This window comes from Hyperolius riggenbachi, chromosome 9 (genome assembly GCF_040937935.1).
Source record: "Hyperolius riggenbachi isolate aHypRig1 chromosome 9, aHypRig1.pri, whole genome shotgun sequence".
NCBI lineage: Eukaryota > Metazoa > Chordata > Amphibia > Anura > Hyperoliidae > Hyperolius > Hyperolius riggenbachi.
The window spans coordinates 281,747,842-281,768,724 of record NC_090654.1 but is presented as its reverse complement, the minus strand read 5'-3'; positions in this window follow the sequence as shown (position 1 = coordinate 281,768,724).

Below are 20,883 nucleotides of genomic sequence, written 5' to 3'. Positions count from 1 at the left end.
AGGGACCGATCGACTGAATCGATCGATGTTGGATGGAAATCGGTCGATCGGTCAGCGTTTGTGTTATTGATTTCACAGCAGATTCGATCACAGTGATCGATTCGAATCTGCTGTATATCTGCGGGAATTCAAGCAAGTGTATGGGTAACTTAAATTAAGAAACCAAGAGATCATCAAGGGTGGCAAAAAGTGCTATCTTGCTTGGGGCACTATTTCATCTTACTCCTTTTCTGCATGCAGGCTTTGTGGTCCTGGTATATATATATATATATGTATGTTAAAGTGTATCCGAGATAAACTTTTACTCATTGCATAATTGTGTTCCTTTCATATAGTTTATAGGGCATTCCTCAAGCGAAATACTTTTTTTGTTTTGTTTTAATACTCTAATTCCCTATAAACTAAACAAGCTTCGCCCACAGCTGTTTAGAGTGCCTTGGCACCAGGGGCGTAACTAGAAATCACAGGGCCCCCCTGCGAATCTTTGGATGAGGCCGCCTTCCTCCCCCTCGCACACATGGTTGGTGTACAGAAAACACATACAGAAAACCGTCAGACTCTGCCCATCTCTTATGGAGCAGACCTGGCTCTGCAGACTTCTCCAGCATCACTACAGTACAGAACACTTGGGGAGTGGTAGAGAGGTTGGGGGCAGGGAGCTGTACACAAGACCCTGCTGAACACTGAATAGGGAGTGTCTACAAATCTTTGTCTACAAAACGTTGTATGATTTCTTATCAGTGGCCGAGCAGAGGCAGTCATTAGAACAATTGTGCAGACAAGAGAAATCTTTTTCTCTCCGTGCCCTTAGTTGTCAGTGTCTCGGGACAGGAAAAACAAACTTCTCCCCCCATGGGACCCCCTGCTGTTTCTGGGCCCCCCTGCGGCTGCATCCCTTGCAGGGTCTATTGTTACGCACCTGCTTGGCACTCTAAGCCTTAGTAGCAAGTGTTTATGGGAGCTCAGTCTGGGCAGGAAGAGGAGGAGGTTACTAGCCAGAGATTTCAGAGGCAGAGGGGAGGAGGGAAGAGGAGAGGCAACTGAATTTGTCACATTACACACAGGCAAGCTGATAGCATATCCAGCCCTCATCCTGTGACAAACAGAACATGGCTGCCCTCATTGTATCACAGGAATAAATAATCATAAACTTTTGAAGCTGTTTGCAGCTAGATATGCTGTGTAAACTATCTAAACTTTAGATAAGATATATAGACAAGTTACTTGTTATAGTTAGTTTTTCATCTCGGATCCGCTTTAATAATAATCTACAAACAGACTTTTTAAAATATTTTTTATTTTATTTCTTGTCAGACGGGACTTCAAATCCATTTTCAAGAGAACACCTTAAATTTGTTTTGGCTGAAAATGTGTTCTTTGCTGAAAAGTGTCCTGCCACAGATCTCAGATTGGGTTTCCAGCGAAATATCACGCAACAGCAAAAAACGAAATAAAAAAGTTAAAAAGATTATTATGATTTCTCAGCCTCGTTCCGATTTGTCACCCGATGATGGCTGTGATCCGAAGATGGCGGTGAGCGGCGGGGTCCCCTCGGACACCGGGATCAGGCAGATACAAGGGGAATTTCAGCACCGTGCGTCACGTCTGATTTTACAACCTGCGCGGCCGGATTAGAGGCGTAACCCGACCCTCGCAGCGCTGAAGTGATTGCTGGCATTCCGCTGCACCATTGTGGCTGGTTTGAATTATGACATAGCTTAGGGTTCGTGTCATCGCAGAGGCCCCGGGGCGAGCGCTGGGTAATATCAGCCCTGCGAGTCCCAATTGTATTACCTGTTGCAACATTACAAATTAGCTGATGAAATCATTACCAGTTCAGGAGGAGGAAAGCTCTGCTGCAGCCGCCATGTCTTTAATAAACAGTCGCCAGCTCTGGGCCGGAGGTTTTTGTGAACATCAAACAATTGTTTGAATAATTGGGACCAGGGCGATACTAGTTAGGCACAGCTTCCAAGTCTGGTTAACAAGTATTGCTGAAAGCTCAACTAGGAGAAAAAAATACATTTTGATTTTGGATAATGTGGAATAAGATTATAACATTTTTACTGTTTAAAAAAAAAAAATTAAATCTTGAGATTTCTCCTAATTCCTAAATTTAATGTTGCCTTCTTAACCACTTTATCCACCATTACGGTATATCTGCGTCCACTGTGACTTCATCTAGATATACGTCTTGTAGTTGAAGCACAGGCTGTGCACAATTGGGCTTGCTCCTGTGCACACACCTCCAGCACTATCTGCTGCAGCGCTAATTGGTGTAAGGGAATATATGTTCCCTGAGCCAATGAGATTGATTTTTACCATTAAAATGCTTTTATTTTCTCAGTTCATAGTAAAAAATTCACAGTGTAGCATTATTTCAGAATCAAATATCCTCACCATAAATTGTGACAGGAACATAATCTAAGTTTTGTAATAAACAGTACAAATAGCCAAACAAAATGTGTGTTTTTATCTATTGTAACGCTTTTTATTTTTAAACTGGAATTGGTAAAACTGAGAAATAATGTGTTTTTACTAATTTTTGCTCTCTTTTTTTTTCCATTAAAATGCATAGAAAACAAAATTGTTTGAGGGAAAAAAATGCCATACAATGAAAGCGTAGTTTGTCTTGAAAAATATATATATACCGTATATATATTTCATTTACATGTTATAAGTAGGGATAAAGTTATTCTGATTAAATAAGGACATCGCTAAACTGTCGAAACTGCTCTGGTCCATAAGAGGGAAACAAGGTCTGGATGTGAAGTGGTTAAAACAGAAGGTATTTGTGATAATTCAACTGTAAGTAAGCAACTGTGGTTTCCCATAATGCATCACTCACAGATATGCAAATAATTTCTTCAAGCCTGAATTCCTGTTCCAGGGATCGGTAGCTTCAATATGAAGCCTGTTAGCCCTGGAGACAGGAAATGAGGGAAAGTAATACAATTTGATGGGGGCTTGAACCCCAATCCAATTGCAGTGGAGAATAATCTATATATATAAAATCGGATGTGTGTGTGTGTGTGTGGCTGTGTATGTGTGTGTGTGTGTGTGTGTGTGTGTGTGTGTGTGTGTGTGTGTGTGTGTGTGTGTGTGTGTGTGTGTCTGTGTACAGTGTGTGTGTGATGTGTGTGTGTACAGTGTGTGTGTGTGTGTGGCTGTGTATGTGTGTGTGTGTGTGTGTGTGTGTGTGTGTCTGTGTACAGTGTGTGTGTGTACAGTGTGTGTGTACAGTGTGTGTGTGTGTGTGTGTACAGTGTGTGTGTGTGTGTGTGTGTGTCTGTGTGTGTGTGAGTGTGTCTGTGTACAGTGTGTGTGTGTACAGTGTGTGTGTACAGTGTGTGTGTGTGTGTGTGTGTAGTGTGTAGTGTGTAGTGTGTAGTGTGTGTGTGTGTGTGTGTGTGTGTGTGTGTGTGTGTGTGTGTGTGTGTGTGTGTGTGTGTGTGTGTGTGTGTGTGTGTGTGTGTGTGTGTGTGTGTGTGTGTGTGTGTGTGTGTGTGTGTGTGTGTATGTGTGTGTGTGTGTGTGTGTGTGTGTGTGTGTGTCTGTGTACAGTGTGTGTGTGTACAGTGTGTGTGTACAGTGTGTGTGTGTGTGTGTGTACAGTGTGTGTGTGTGTGTGTGTGTGTCTGTGTGTGTGTGAGTGTGTCTGTGTACAGTGTGTGTGTGTACAGTGTGTGTGTACAGTGTGTGTGTGTGTGTGTGTGTAGTGTGTAGTGTGTAGTGTGTGTGTGTGTGTGTGTGTGTGTGTGTGTGTGTGTGTGTGTGTGTGTGTGTGTGTGTGTGTGTGTGTGTGTGTGTGTGTGTGTGTGTGTGTGTGTGTGTGTGTGTGTGTGTGTGTGTGTGTGTGTGTGTGTGTGTGTGTGTGTGTCTGTGTGTGTGTGTGTGTCTGTGTGTGTGTGTGTGTGTGTGTGTGTGTGTGTGTGTGTGTGGTGTGTGTGGTGTGTGTGGTGTGTGTGTGTGTGTGTGTGTGTGTGTGTGTGTGTGTGTGTGTGTGTGTGTGTGTGTGTGTGTGTGTGTGTGCCGCGATCACTCGAAAACGGCTTGACTTCTTGACTTCGATTTGAACGAAACTTGGTACACAGATCCCTTACTACCTGGGATGATAGGTTCTGGGGGTCTCGCGGCCCCCCTGCACACCTGGGCGGAGCTACAAACAGCAAATCAGATTTCACCCATTCAAGTCAATGGAAAAAATGTAAAAGGCTGCCATTCTCACAGTAATCAAGCCAGAGTCCCCACACCTGGCACAGTTGGTCACTTGGTGACCGAGGTTACGAATCCAGGAAAAGTGGACGGGGCATAAAACAGCCAATCAAATTTCAGCCGTTCATTTTAAATGGGAAAATGTAAACTGCAGCCATTCTTAGACTGTTAATCGCAGGGTTCTCAAACTTGCCACAGTTGGTCACTGGGTGAATGTGATTAAGATTCAAGAAAGTGGGTGGAGCCTACAACAGTCAATCAAAATTCACCTATTGATTTTCAAGGGGAATATTTAAACTGCTGCTATTCTTACACTTTTAATGGCAGAGGCTTCAAACTTGCTACAGTCGGTCATTGGCTGACTGGGGTCAAAGTTCACCAAAGGGGCGGGGCTACATACAGCCAATCAGATTTCCTTGGTGGATAAACTGCTTCCATTCACACATTTTTGATGCCTAGAACCTGACAGCTCACAAGCTTGGTCATTGAGTGACTGTGTGTCAAGGTTACAAAAAGTGGGCGGAGCCAAAACAACTTTTACTGGGAAAATATAAACGGCAGCCATTCTTACACCGTTAATGGCAGGGTTCTCAAACTTTGCACAGTTGGTCATTGGGTCACAGATTAAGATTTTGGAAGGTGGGTGGAGCCTACAACAGCCAATAAAAATTCCCCTTTTGATTTTCAAAGGGAATATTTCATCTGCTACCATTCTCTTATACTGGTAAAAGCAGATGCCTGAAACCTGGTACAGTTGGTCACTGGGTGACTAGGGTCCAAATTCAGGAAGGGGGCGGAGCCACAAACAGCCAGATTTGTTTATTTTTCAATGGGAATATACAAAGTCTTGATACCAAGGATCCCAAAGCTGATAAACTTGATAATTGAGTGACTGTATGTCAAGGTTAAAAAAAGTGGGCGGTGCCAACAACTTCATTTTTTACATTGCAGGGTTCCCAAACTTTACACAATTGGCCACTGGGTGACTGGGATGAATATTCAGAAATGTGGGTGGAGCCTACAACAGCCAATCAAAATGTACCTATTAATTTTCAAGGGGAATATTCACATTGCTACCATTCTTACACTGTTACTGGCAGAGGCCTCAAACCTGATACAGTCAGTCATTGGGTGACTGGGATCCAAATTCACTAAAGGGGTGGAGCCACAAACAGCCAATCAGATTTGTTAGATTGATTTCAGCCATTCTATTATTGCCAGGGTTCTCAAACATGACACAGTTGGCCACTGGGTGCCTGTGACTAATATTCAGAAAAGTGGGTGGAGCCTACAGCAGCCAATCAAAATTCACCTTTTTATTTTCAATGGGAATATTTACTTTGCTGCCATGCACTCTTAATGGCAGAGGCCTAACATCTGCTACAGTCAGTCACTGGGAGACTGAAATTTAAATTCTGAAGGGAGCGGGCCAAAAACAGCCAATCAGATTTGTTTAATTTCAATGGTAAAATGCAACTTATTGATGCCAAAGACCCCAAAGCTAATAAACTTGGTCATTAAGTGACTGTATGTCAAGGTTAGAAATAGTGGGCAGAGCCAAAAACAACTAACTTTTTACATGGGGAAATGTAAACTACAGCTTTTCTTACACTGTTAATGGCAGGGTTCTCAAACTTCACACAGTTGGTCACTGGGTGACTAGGATTAATATTCTGAAAAGTAGGTGGAGCCTACAAGAGCCAATCAAAATTCACCTATTGATTTTCAAGGGGAATATTGAAACTGCAGCCATTCTCACACTGTTAATAGCAGAGGCCTCAAACCTGCTACAGTCAGTCGTTAAGTGTTTGGGGTTCAAATTCAGTAAAGGGGCGGAGCCAAAAACAGCCAGATTTCTTTGCTGGATAAACTGCTTCCAATAGCACAATTTTGATGCCAGGAACCCAAAAGCTCACAAACTTGGTCATTGAGTAGTGACTGTGTGTCAAGGTTACAAAAAGTGGGTGGAGTTAAAAACAGATTTTTCTGGGAAATTGTAAACTGCAGCCCTTCTTCACTGTTAATGGCAGGGTTCTCAAACTTAGCATAGCTGGTTACTGGGTGACTGGGATTAATAATCAGAAAAGTGGGTGGAGCCTAAAAATGCCAATCAAAAATCACATGTTGCTTTTCAAGGAGAATATTAAAATTGCTGCCATTCTTGCACTGTTAATGGCACAAGCCTCAAACCTGGTACAGTTGGTCATTGGGTCACTGAGGTTCAAATTCAGAAAAGGGGACAGAGCCACAAACAGTGAATCAGATTTGTTTCAGTTCATGGGAAAATACAAATTATTGATGCCAAGGACCCCAAAACTCACAAACTTGGGCATTGAGTAGTGACTTTGTGTCCAGGTTACAAAAAGTGGGCGGAGCCAAAAACAAATTTCACTGGGATAGTGTAAACTGCAGCCCTTCTTACACTGTTTATTTCAGGGTTTCCAATCTTTGCCCAGATGGTCACTGAGTGACTGAGATATTCAGGGAAGTGGGTGGAGCCTATAATAGCCAATCAAAATTCACCTGTTGATTTTCAAGTGGAATATTTAAATTGCTGCCATTTTTACACTGTTAATAGCAGATGCCTCAAACCTGCTACAGTTGGTCATTGGGTGACTGGGGTTCAAATGCTGGATAGAGGTGGAGCCACAAACAGCCTATCTGATTTGTTTAATTTCTATGGGAATATACAAATTATTGATGCCAAGGACTCCAAAGCTCACAAACTTGGTCATTGAGTGTTTGTGTGTTAGGGTTAGAAAGTGGGCGGAGCCAACACCAATCAAATACATACCCGGGCAACGCCGGGTCATCAGTGGGTGGAGACAAATACAAATTTCACTGGGAAAATGTACACTGCAGCCATTCTGTTAATGGCAGGGTTTTTAAACTTTGCACAGTTGGTCACTGGGTGACTGGGATTAATATTCAGAAAAGTGGGTGGAGCCTACAAAAGTGAATCAAACTTCACCTGTTGCTTTTCAAGGAGAATATTTAATTGCTACCATTCTTGCACTGTTAATGGCACAGGCCTCAAACCTGGTACAGTTGGTTATTGGGTGACTGGGGTTTAAATTCAGAAAAGGGTGTGGAGCCACACACACTCAATCAGATTTGTTTCATTTCAATGCAGATTATTGACACCAAAGACCGCAAAGCTCACAAACTTGGTCATTGAGTCATTGTGTGTTAGGGTTAGAAAAAGTAGGCGGAGCCAACACCAGCCAAATACATTCCCGGGCAACGCTGGGCAATCAGCTGGTAATTATAATAATAATAGAAAATTCAGATTTTTGTTCAATACTTTTGGAAATCATTATGATTACCTCTTTTCTAAACACCGTATTTATAAAAGAGCCTGATGTGTATAGTAATGAGTGAAGTAAGTATTTGATACCCTATTAGAAGATGATTTGGTACTTCATGGAAAATCCCTTGTTGGCAATCACAGTGGTCAGACATTTCTTGTAGTTGGCCATCAGGAGGGATTTTGGCCCACTCCTCTATGCAGATCCTCTCCAAGACAGTAAGGTTTTAAGGCCGATGTTCGCAACTTGAACCTTCAGCTTCCGACACAGATTTACTATTGGATTAAAGTCTGGACACTGAATTGGCCACTTCAGGAGCTTCATGTGTTTCTTCTTAAGACATTCCTTTGTTGCCTTGGCCATGTGTTTTGGGACATTGTCATGCTAGAATACCTATCCATGACTCTTTTTCAATGGCCAGCAAGGAGATGTCCGCACAATGTCCGTAAGAGACAAGTATCTTTATTATGGACATATTCAAAAATCACCACATCATACAACTGACATGTTTCTAACTAAGGTGGTCCTTAAACACAACAGTTATGATTAAGGATCACCTTGGTTCGAAACATGTCAGTTGTATGATGTGGTGATTTTTGGATACGTCCATAATAAAGATACTTGTCTTTTACGGACATTGTGCGGACATCTCCTTGCTGGCAGTTTGTATTTGGATTGGCTATCCTGGCACTGTCCCTGAATGGAGTGACTGGTTTCCAACAACCTTTTGTTCCTACTCTTTTTTCAATGCCCTGTATTTGTCAGTACAAGGTAGTTGATAGTCCCTGCGATGAAGGTGTCCTGTCCCTTAGCAGAAAAACACCCCCAAAGCATAATGTGTCCATCTCCATGTTTGACAGTGGAGATGGTGTTCTTGGGGTCATAGGCAGCATTTCTCCTTCTCCAGACACTTAAGTTGATGCCAAAGAGATGATTTTTTTTTTGTCTCTTCTGACCAAACACTTTTAACCAGTTCTCCTCTGGATCATTCAAATGTGCATGGGCAAACTGCAGACTGGTCTGTACCTGTGCTCTGTAAGAGATCATTGACGACAAGTTCCCCCATGTAGTTCTGGGCTGCTTCTTAACTGTGATCGTGGCAACTCCATGAGATGACATATTGCATGGAGCCGTAGATAGAGGTCGATTGATGGTTATTTTGTGTTTCTTCCATTTGCAAATTATCGTGCCAACTGTTGTCACCAATCTCACCAAGCTGCTTTACAATAGTCTTGTAGCTCAATCCAGCCTAGTACAGGTCTACGATCTTGTTCCTCGCATCCTTGGACAACACTTTGGTCTTGGCCATGGTAGCTAGTTGTACACATGTACGGATCTAACAGTCATTTGAACGACAGTAGGTCCAACGGATACACTGAGCGAATCGGGCAAACCGGCTGTTATCAGTCGCTCGACAGCGCGTACACACATCCAACTTGTCTTTCAAATGACAAGTCGGACAACAAGTTGTTAGAAAAAGTTGGACGTGTACGTACAGGTCCTGTAGCCGTCTGGGATTGGGGCGCTACCTTGCAGAGGGTGCTTCTAATCTCGTTACCTGCATCCAGTGAAGACACCTGTGAGTCTGGAATCTTGCTGCTTGAGAGGGGATCAAATACTTATCACACTCATTACAATGCACATCAAGCTCTGACTTTGGGGAACTGGGTTATTGAGGGTTCTTTGGCTGTTATTCTGCCTCTCACAGCTACAATAAACCTACTGTTACAATTATAGACCCGTCATTTCTTGGTCAGAGGGCAAACCACCTTGACAAAGAGCACCTGTCTTAGAAGTGGCAGCAGGTAAAGCCTCCAGATGCATGTAAAGTGACAGCACATGAAGGGACCTTTGCATTATCAGATACTGCAAGGCCCAAAACCAAGTGTCTCAACATGACCGCTAAGTGCACCATGGCAAAGAGCACCTGTCTTAGAAGTGGCTGCAGATAGAGCCTCCTGTTACATTTAAAGCGACAGCATGTGCAGGGGCCTTTGCATTATCAGTAATTGCAATCCATGAGTGACTTTCCTGAGTTTAGTCATTACCTAAATGTGCATAATTACTATTAGAAACTAAATGACATCCATTTTCGTCACTAAAATAACTGTTTCTATAGAAAACTTAAAATAACGAAATTTTGCGTTAAACACGAATTTGCGCCAAAACATGAAATTACAAAACCGAAACTTCGCTTACGAAATTCCAAATTACGGTTTGTACGATTACAAAATTAAGAGTTCCTGTCGTAGCGGCAAAATTCGCATCCGTAATTAAGGAAACGCAAAATTGCGAACATTTTGGCTCAACACTAAGTAGAGTAGTGGTAATATTACTGATGTTCTACCCATATTGGCATGATCCGGAGCCCAAATGAATGGGCCCCTTTTTTAAAGTGAACCAGAGACGAAGCACCCTCGTGTATTTTACCATATAGATTAGTGGGAACATTAGAGAAAACACCTACCCTGCTCTCTGTTTCATTCTGCACCAGCAGGGGGCAGGCTTGGACTTGAAAAAACACCAGAGAACACAGACTGAGCTATAAATATTCCTGAGCAAAGCCAGACTGAATGCTCAGTCGGAGATTTTATCAGGGCTGATTAGGAGCAAGCTGTGCAGTGCAGAATGAAACAGAAAGCAAGGTAGGTGTTTTCTCTAATGTTCCCACTGATCTATATGGTAAAATACATGAGGGTGCTTCATCTCTGGTTCCCTTTAATTGGAAGCATAGACCTCATGTTTTTTTTGTATATTTGTACGTTTGCTCAGAGTTTGAGCTTCAGCAGCCAGCCAGTCCTGACCCTGACAACCCCATCCCTGCCTTGTTACAGGTAATATTGCTGAAAATGTGGCTTTAATTTGAACGCTAATGAAAACTGAAAAACCAGACAGACACTTGACAAACCCAGCTTCGCTTTATATTACATGTGCGCTAACTACAAAGTACCCAGCTGAGTGAAACATTATCTCCTTCTCTTTACGTCCAGCATCCGCCTCGGCTAAGCTGTATAATTAATGTGTTTTTTGGCAAGGGGTCACTTTACTTCGCTCTCTCATTTGTTTTTTTTTCGTGAGTGCGTGTTTGTAGAATTTTTACATTTTTCACGATGCTGTCATACAACTAAAATGCTCCTCAGCATCCAATGAGAGCCCGTAGCCCCCCAATACCCCGCCCCAATACTCACACGTGTTATGAGGCTCCTCCCACTTTCTGAAGGCATAGCTCATTGCTAATTTTTTTTTTTATGGACTTGAACTTTGACTGTAATGGGGTAAGTTGTTGCCATACACTTTTTCTTGAGGTATTAAGAGTTTACTTAATGGAAACAATGTAAATTATGTTAATCTAACTTTTTCCCCTGTTTTTAATGATAAAATGTGGTCTGTTCTTTAAAGCAGAACTCCGTGTTGGGTTAATATAATCCCTCAAGGTATTTCAGTTATTGAAGCTAATCTTTAAAGAGGAAAATCTTAAAATTTAAAACACATACAAATAAGAAGTACATTTCTCCCAGAGTAGAATGAGCCATACATTACTTCTCTCCTATGTTGCTGTCACTTACAGTAGGTAGTAGAAATCTGACATTACCGACAGGTTTTGGGCTAGTCCATCTCTCCATAGGGGATTCTCAACATGGCCTTTTCTCTTTATAAAGACATTCCCTGAAAAAGATTTATATACACAGATGCTGGCCAGCCTCCCTGCTCGCTGTACACTATTTTGGCAGTTGGACGGAGCAACTGCCATTCACTAAGTGCTTTTAAAAATAAAGAAAACCCTGAGAACCCCCCTATGAGAAGATGGGCTAGCCCAAAATCCGTTGGTAATGACACATTTCTACTTATTGTAACTGACAAGAACATAGGAGAAAAGTAATTCATGGCTCATTTTACTCGGGGAGAAATGTACTTCTTATTTGTATGTGTTTTAAATTTTAAGATTTTCACGACAGTTCCTCTTTAAGAGGAACTTGTGAAAATGACATAATTAATAAAATTGCTTATTTTTTAGAAAATTAATTTATTGATTACTAGCAGACCCAAGCCCGTTTAAAAAAGGGGTTTTGGTCTGTGTTTCTCGCCACCCCCACCGCATGTCACTGCGCACATGCGCACACCCGGCCGCCCGCTCACACACCAGCCCGGCTCCCTGGCCCCTTCCTCCTGACTCTGTGAGGCTGGGACCGTGCTGCGCTCATGCAAAAAGCAAAAAGCACGGACCAGTTACGCAGAGACAGCACACGCAGGGACACAGGCATTTTATTATATAGGAAGATTCAGTCAGTGTTTGCCCATTGTAAAATCTTTCCTCTCTCTGATTTACATTCTGAAATGTATCACTGGAGGTGACATCTTTAGTTCTGCCAGGCGATCTTTCAGATGCAGCCTTAGTGGTATGCGCTGGCGTTCTCCTCGCTGTTCTACCAAATGTAAGTTACACATTTTTTTCTGCTTAGCTGCTCCCGAGGTTTTAAATTTAGGTTAGGTCACTTGCCCGGAGGTCTGCCTCACCGTGGCGCAAGTGTCTAGTATAATCAGGGGCGCCGCGAGGCATAAAGCAGACCACGCGGCCGCTTGGGGCCTCAAGATCTTAGGGGCCTCGGCGGCTCCGTGACGTCGGCGTGACGTCACTGTTTTCCCGCAGCCCCGCGGGGCTGGCAGAGCAGAGCAGGGCTACGGGAATATGGCCGCCGCCGAAGCTCTGCTCTGGAGACTATTTATGCCTCCAGTACAAGGCTTCGGGTGGCCATCTTCTTGTAGCCCTGCATTCAATCAGCGTGGGAGATTGGAGGAGGGAGGGAGCTCCGATGGAACTGCACGCATGAGGAGCCGGCCGGGAGACGGGGAGAGAAGACTTCTGCCAGTGCCAGGTGAGTAAATTCTTTTCTTTTTGCAGCCCTAATTGCGTTTATCTTCTGAAAATGTGCCCTAATTGCGTTTATCTGCTAAAAATGTGCCCTAATTGCGTTTGATATCTGCTGAAAATGTGCCCTAATTGCGTTTGATTTCTGCTGAAAATGTGGCCCTAATTGCATTTGATTTCTGCTGAAAATGTGGCCCTAATTGCGTTTGATATCTGCTGAAAATGTGCCCTAATTGCGTTTGATTTCTGCTGAACTGTGCCCTAATTGCGTTTGATTTCTGCTGAAAATGTGGCCCTAATTGCGTTTGATTTCTGCTGAACTGTGCCCTAATTGCGTTTGATTTCTGCTGAAAATGTGCCCAAATTGCGTTTGATTTCTGCTGAAAATGTGCCCTAATTGCGTTTGATTTCTGCTGAACTGTGCCCTAATTGCGTTTGATTTCTGCTGAAAATGTGCCCAAATTGCGTTTGATTTCTGCTGAAAATGTGCCCAAATTGCGTTTGATTTCTGCTGAAAATGTGCCCAAATTGCGTTTGATTTCTGCTGAAAATGTGCCCAAATTGCGTTTGATTTCTGCTGAAATGTGGCCCAAATTGCGTTTGATTTCTGCTGAAATGTGGCCCACATTGCGTTTGATTTCTGCTGAAAATGTGCCCAAATTGCGCTTGATTTCTGCTGAAATGTGGCCCAAATTCTGTTTGTTTTCTGTTGAAATGTTGCACAAATTGCGTTTGTTTTCTGTTGAAATGTTGCACAAATTGCGTTTGTTTTCTGCTTAAATGTTGCACAAATTGCGTTTTTATTTTCTGGTGTCTGGGGTAACTGTTGCTGCATTTATTATTTAATGGTCATAGTTGGCTATATTTGCTGTGGTTAAGCTCCGCCCATACAATGTCATGGCCACGCCCATCTTTCGGTGCTGCGCGCGCCTTAATCACCCCCACATCCATTTTTCCCCGCAAACAGCCCCGCCCCAATCTGCCCTCCCGCTCCACCCACATGTCATGGCCACGCCCACTTATGCGGGGATAGTCACACCCATTTTTCGCCGCGGCTTACTACAGTCCGCTTGGGGCCACAAAAACCTTAGCTGCACCCCTGAGTATAATATACTTTGCATGCAAACCATATTGGAAGCTAAAGTACCTCCTAGTTTAATAAATGTTAGCACTTGTCTTGGATGCAGGGCATGCATTTTTCAGTCTGGCAGAGGCGGTGTATGCCTGTGCGATTAACCATTTAATTGCAGCATGTGTTTAGGGATGCGCAGCCTTTCCCCCCCACCTTTCCTTAGATCTGTACGGAATGTTTGTTACTGAGAATTCTATGTGCAGGGGGCGATAGGGCTTGCTTGGCAGTTTGAAAAAGCTGTTATTATTTAGTATTTATATAGCGCCGTCATCTTCCGTGGCGCTGTACATATTGTCACTTAACTCACAATCTAATCCCTATCATAGTCATATGTGCGTGCATGCATGTATCGTGTAATGTATGTATTATAGTCTAGGGCCAATTTTAGGGGGAAGGCAATTAAAGGGATACTGTAGGGGGGTCGGGGGAAAATGAGTTGAAGTTACCCGGGGCTTCTAATGGTCCCCCGCAGACATCCTGTGCCCACGCAGCCACTCCCCAATGCTCCGGCCCCGCCTCCCGTTCACTTCTGGAATTTCAGACTTTAAAGTCGGAAAACCACTGCGCCTGCGTTGTCATGTCCTCGCTTCCCCTGATGTCACCAGGAGCGCACGGCGCAGACACAGACCATACTGGGCCTGCGCAGTATGCTCCTGGTGACATCAGTGTATCCACACTACAGTATCCCTTTAAGTTTGCTGCATGTATTTGGAGTGTGGGAGGAAAAAGCTGTTATTAGGTTCACAGACAGCAAACTGTCAGGACCATGGTCATGACATCACACTGTGGGAGGGGTTTCACCACAATATCAGCCACACAGAACCCCCTGATGATCTATTCGAGAAAAGGTAAAGATTTCTCATGGGAAAAGGGGATCGGCTACTGATTAGGATGAAGTTCAATCCTTGATTAAAGCGGACTGTAACCCAGCATTTCATCTTTGCTCTAAAACATTATTTACAGTATATTATATGCAACCAGCATTTTTTTGTTTACTAGACCAGCATTCGAAGGGTTACACACAAAGCTTGAAAGTTCAGTGTAGTGAAATGTGGAATCCGAAGTTGTAGATTATGTTATCTTGTGTTTACTTAACCACTTCAGCCTAACTAGGCGTACATTTTCGTCCAGTTAGGCTGCGCGCACTCCCGCGGGTCGCGCGCGCTCCTGCGGCCCCCCCTCCCCCCGTGCGCGCCCCCACTGCTGGCCGTTACCCCAGCGATCAATGAAAGGGATTATAAATCCCTTTCACTGATCGGACCCCCCCGGAGAAAAGTTGACAGCGTCTCTTCAGACGCTGCGGCTTTTCTGAGCTCTGGTCTTCTTTCTTCTTCCTGGGAGTGAGATCGATCGCTCCCAGGACTTTTTGACTGTGGCCATCTTGTGGCCAAATAGCAAACTACACCAAAAACACACTTTGTATTAAATAAATACATTTTTAAACATGAAAAATCCCCTGTTTACCTCCCACACCAAAAAATACCCACATACAAGTTTTAATAAAATAAAATAAAAAAAAATTACAATTAAAAAACAAAACAAAAAAAAAAAACATAAATAGTTACCTAAGGGTCTGAACTTTTTAAATATTCATGTCAAAGGAGTATATCAATATGATTTATTAAATTATGGGCTTCTAAATAGTGATGGACGCAAATTGAAAAAATGCACCTTTATTTCCAAATTGAATATCGGCGCCATACATTGTGATAGGGACATAATTTAAATGGTGTAATAAGCGGGACAAATTGGTAAATAAAGTACATAGGTTTTAATCATGGTAGCATGTATTAATTTCAAACTATAATGGCCAAAAGCTGAGGAATAATGATTTTTTTCCATTTCTTTCTTAATATTCCTGTTAAAATGGATTTACAATAAATTAATTCTCAGCAAAATGTATCACCTACAGAAAGCCTAATTGGTGGCGGAAAAAACAAGATATAGATCCATTCATTGTGCCGAGTAGTGATAAAGTTATTAGCAAATGAATGGGAGGTGAAAGTTGCTCGGATGCAAAAAAATGTCAACCCTGTAGTGGTTAAATGTATCAAGTGAGGAATGTGACACATTCTCTGACTGTGGAGAAGCTGCTCAACACAGACAGAGAGTCAAAGCATGTCTGCCTTTAATACATAATGAATAAAACCAGTTATTAATAAAATGCAAAGTCAGCTCACAAAGCAAAAAAACTGTATTTTTGGGAACCTATAATTTCTAAATGAATAATCATACTTATGCACAAATGCAAATATGATAACCGTATAGCATATAAAAAGTAGGAAAACATGTTTTATTGAATATTATGTCAGGGTTTTAAACCGCTTTAAAGGAAACCAGAGATGAACGCTTTGGCACAAAATACACATATCCCCCGATAGATTTTACAAAAGAAATGCTATGCCTGGTATTTTTGCCGCTCTGGTGTATCTTTTTTTGTGTTTTTTTTTTTTTTACTAAAACTGCATGCAAAACACAGTTCAGCAGAAAAGCATATTATTTAGTGGGCTGTGTGCAAGATTAAATCACAATTTCTAAAAACCTCTTATGACTAAAAAATATAGATGAAAAAAAAAATGTTTTTCAATATACCCTTACATTACCAGCTCCTCCCATCTTATAACTGCTCCCTGTGATGTTGCAATTATACAGAACAGGAAAGCAGAGCCAGCAGGGGGCAGGCTTGGGCTTGAAAAGACATCAGAGAAGACAGACTCAGCTATAATGATTCCTGAGCAAAGCCAGACTGAATGCTCAGTCGGGGATTTTATCAGGGCTGAGAAGAAGCAAGCTGAACAGTGAAGGATGAAACTGAGAGCAGGGTAGGTGTTCTCTCTAATGTTCCCACTGATATATATGGTAAAAGACATGAGGGTACTTCGTCTCTGGTTCCCTTTAAAGTTCCTCTTTAAAGAAGAACTCCGTGTTGCGTTAATATATAACCCTTCAAAATATTTCAGTTATCGAAGCTAATCTTTAAACACCCCGTACCCTTTGCTTGTAATTGTAATGAGAGATTGAAAAACAACAGATCCCTCCCCCCTCCCCTTCCCTGTAATGACTCTAGATAATAGCAGAGTTTAAAAAAAAGTCTTCAATTTTAGGGAAAAAAAAAACAACCCAAAAAATAGCAGTTTTAAAAAAAAAAAATACATAAATAGTTGCACTTTTTTATACGTATCTGGTGAGTGTATGTTACTGTTATTTTAGTAATAAGGGCTTGTAATTATTGACCAGATACAAAAAAAGCACAAAACAGAAACAATACACCTTTATTTCCAAATAATATACTGTCGTCACACATTATACTAGGAACTGAACAATAGGAATCCAGCGCAGGAGATTTGGGCGCAGCCGGCACCACCATAGACCGTAATAGGAATTACATCTATAGCGGTGCACAGTCAGTAACTTTGGCTCCGTCTTTCAAAACACTGTAATTCGGCCGCCAGCAATAGCTGGAAGCCGAATTACATATTTCCCTACCATCAACGTGGACCTGGAGGGGAATAGTAATTAACGCTGCCAGGACTTGTGCAACAGCAGGATGAGCCGTATATCGGCTGTATCCTGTTCCCACGTCTCCCAGCGGCGATCTCTCTCGTACGCACTAGGATCATAATTTAAATGCTGTGATAGCTGGGAGTCTGGGACTAATGGACAAATAAAGTGTATGGGCTTTATGTATAGTAGCAATGCTTATTATTAAAGAGACTCTGAAGCGAGAATAAATCTCGCTTCAGAGCTCATAGTTAGCAGGGGCACACATGTCGCTATCGCGCAGCTAAACAGGGATCCCTTCACCCCCAAACCCACCCCCGCAAACCTTGGTCGCAAACTTGGTCGTGAATTTTTTCTTCCTGGAGGCAGGGCTAACGGCTGCAGCCCTGCCTCCAGTCGCGTCTATCAGCGGCGCATCGCCGCCTCTCCCCCGCCCCTCTCAGTGAAGGAAGACTGAGAGGGGCGGGGGAGAGGCGAAGATACGCGCTGACAGACGCGCGTGGGGCAGGGCTGCGGCGGTTAGCCCTGCCCCAATGCGGAAGCGCTCCCCGGCTGTACAGAGGCGATTTGGGGGTGAAGGGACCCCTGTTAAGCTGCGGGATAGCGGCGTTTTAGCAGGGGCACACATGCCCCTGCTATCTATGAGGTCTGAAGCGAGATTTATTCTCGCTTCAGACTCTCTTTAAATTACTAGTTGACCTAAGCCCATTTAAAAACGGGCTCTAGGTCTCTTCACGCCGCCTACGCCGACAGCCAGTGCGCATGCGCACGCATTCGTCTGCCGTGCGTGCGCACCTTTCTGCCAAGCTCCCTGACCCCGTCCTCCTGACCCAACGGCTGTCCTAGCTGCACATGCGCAGTAGCGCAATTTCACGGAAATACGGACACAGGGACAGGATGACGCAGGGACACTTAGGGATTTTTATTAAACTAGGCCTAAGGCCGGTTTAAAAATAAGCGCTAGGCTGTGGCCGCACTGCTCTCTCTCTGCACGCTGCGCACGTGCCCGCGCACGCCCCCCCCCCTTCTGGCCCTTTCCTCCTCTGCTGCGTGTCCTTCCCCCAGCTGAGCGTCATTCTCTCGGCAGTGTCTCTACATCCCTGCACATGCACACAACCGAAAAAGCACTGACACAGGGACATGGGATCAGGGCCGGATTTTCCACAAGGCACTGTAGGCATGTGTCTACAGGTGCCTGATGATGGAAAGGCCGCTCAGTACCCTCTCCGAGTGCTTCCTACCCTTTTTTCCTATGCAGAGTCCTGATGCGTGTAAATGAGAGGTTACTCACCCTGCTCTCAGCATTTCACTGATGAGATCTCCCTTCAGGCAGGGGCACTTCTAGCTATGTAAGGCCTGGTTCACATGGACTTCTGTTGAGCTTCTGCTCAGCGTCTAAGTTAAAACGCTGTGGTTTTTTCTTTCAATCCAGCGTTTAACAGCTTAGCTTTTAACCTCCTTGGCGGTAACCCCGAGCTAGGGTCGGGGCGGAAAAACGCAGCTCAGAGTGGTAATACCGACCTCTGCTCGGGGTAGCCGCTGGAGTCTGTGTGCAGAGTATAGCGTGCAGCGGGAGCGTTTCTACATACCTCCCAGGGATCCCGACATCGGCCACCATTCTTCTTCCTCTCCTCCGGGGCTCTGCTTCCTCCTGGTGAGATCGCCGACTGTCGTCATGAGAAATCTCACTTTAGAGTTGCAGCGCCACCCAGAGGATGGAGACCTAACTGCAGCGCTGCAGCCAGGGAGGTGAGTGATTGCTGGGGTTGTGCAGATCTCCCTGGCAGCATGATTTTTTTCCAGGATTTAGGGTCTGAAGGGCTGCAAAAAAAATTGGACTTCTTTTAGACCCTAAAATCCGGAAAAAATCATACCGCCAAGGGGGTTAACCACACTGGCGTTCTATTAAATGCACCAGGGTGGCTGCGGCGCAGTATTTTTAAATTTTTTTTTTTAAATCATGTAGCTAGCCTAGGGCTAGCTACATGATGCCCCCCTCCCTGCGGCGTCCCTCCCACCCCCTCCGATCGCCGCCGGTGCGTATGCCCATAAGGAAATCCCATTCTGAACGCGATTTCCTTTAGGGCTTCCCCCATCGCCATGGCGACAAACGGAATGACGTCATCGACGTCGTGACGTCGCAGGGAGTCCCGATCCACCCCTCAGCGCTGCCTGGCACTGATTGGCCAGGCTGCGCACGGGGTCTCAGGGGGGGGGGCCCTGTAACGCGGCGGGTAGCGGTGCATTGGCGGCGAGTGGCACCAACACGCAGCTAGCAAAGTGCTAGATGCGTTTTAAAAAAAAATTAAGAAAATCGGCCTAGTAGGGTTTGAGCGGTGCCCTCCGGCGGTTATGAACGAGCGGAGCTCGTCAATACCGCCAAGGAGGTTAATGGCTTTTGAAGGCTTTTAATGGTTTTCAGGAGAGTGTTGGATTTTCTGGGCTTTTGCAGGAAGTATAGGGAAAGGCTGGGCTTTCATTGGCTTTCAGTGGCTTTTGCTGGCTTTTAAACGCTTTCTATAAGCTGCATGTTGCTTTTGAGGAGACGCCAGGATCTACTGCCAGGCTCTCATGAAAACACTCCCATTCACTAAACGCTCCCATTCACTTGCATGGGAGGGCGGTAGATCCCTAAAAACATTACTTTTAAAATGCCACGTTTAATGCCAACAAAACATCCTTGTGAACCAGCAGTGGCATAGTTATGGAGCTGTGGACCCCGGTGCGAGTTTTACATGGGCCCCCCCCAAGCACTCTATATGTAACACTTGATACGGCGCAACAAAACCTGCCAAGGTCGTCCACAGTATTTGAGGTGCAAGAAGGGGATGGGGAACAGTTTGTTAATAGCTAATACTTTGGTTGAGGAAGAGCCCCATGAGGCCCCCTGGCCCAAGGGCCCCGATGCGGTCGCTACCTCTGCAACCCTTATTGCTATGCCACTGTGAACCGGCCCTAATACTGAGGGTTCCTATAAATAAAGTAATTACTGAAAACTAGTATCGCCCACAAAAAAGCCTAATTTGTGGCAAAAAAACAAAACAAAACAAGTAATAGATCATTTAGGTGTGAGAAGCAGTGATAAAATTATAGTCAAATGAATGGGAGGAGCGCTGACAGGTGAAAATGACTCTAGGCGGTAAGGGTGAAAGGGCCCGGGGGGTGAAGTAGTTTAAACCTCTCTGTGTATTTCTTTGCTTGTTTCTTGAAGGCAGATAGTCAGCAGTTTCAGAGGTGGAAAGGTTTGACATGTGCTGTAAGTCCTCTCTACTCCTGTTCTCTATCTGCTCATGACACAGAGAGTTAGCTTCCCTACCTAACCCAGCTTGGCCTTGGCACGCCGATACACGGACTGATATTAATGCTCAGTGCACTTAATTCCCTGGGCCGATTAGCACATCCTGGAGGTATTTACTGGCTCGGAGCAAGGCTGCAGCCGTTATCTGCGTCTAATCAATCACAATCATATTCTCCCCGGCCTGGGAGCGGCGTGTGCGCTTCTCCAGCAATCATCTCACTCATGTGAGATGAAACAGTTTCTCTACTCCAAAAAGTCCCCCAATACTCACCCTAGATGCGCCGCAGGATCGCTGCACAAACATCGTCTTGTGTCCAAAACTTTCCGTTACTTACTGACAAATGGAGATGAACAATTTTGGAAAACGTAAATAAAATCACTATTTAAAATAGAAGATGATCATTCTTCATGTCCCCCCTGCCTCTCCAGTAGACCAGTGAGAGGAAGGCTGACTGGCTGCGAAAAAAAGGGCACAGGAGCCTTTTCGGTAAAAACGGTGCAGCTATAGGTGCCTATAATAAAAGCCGCATTTTTCGGCATAGTAAGGTAATTTGGGCGCACG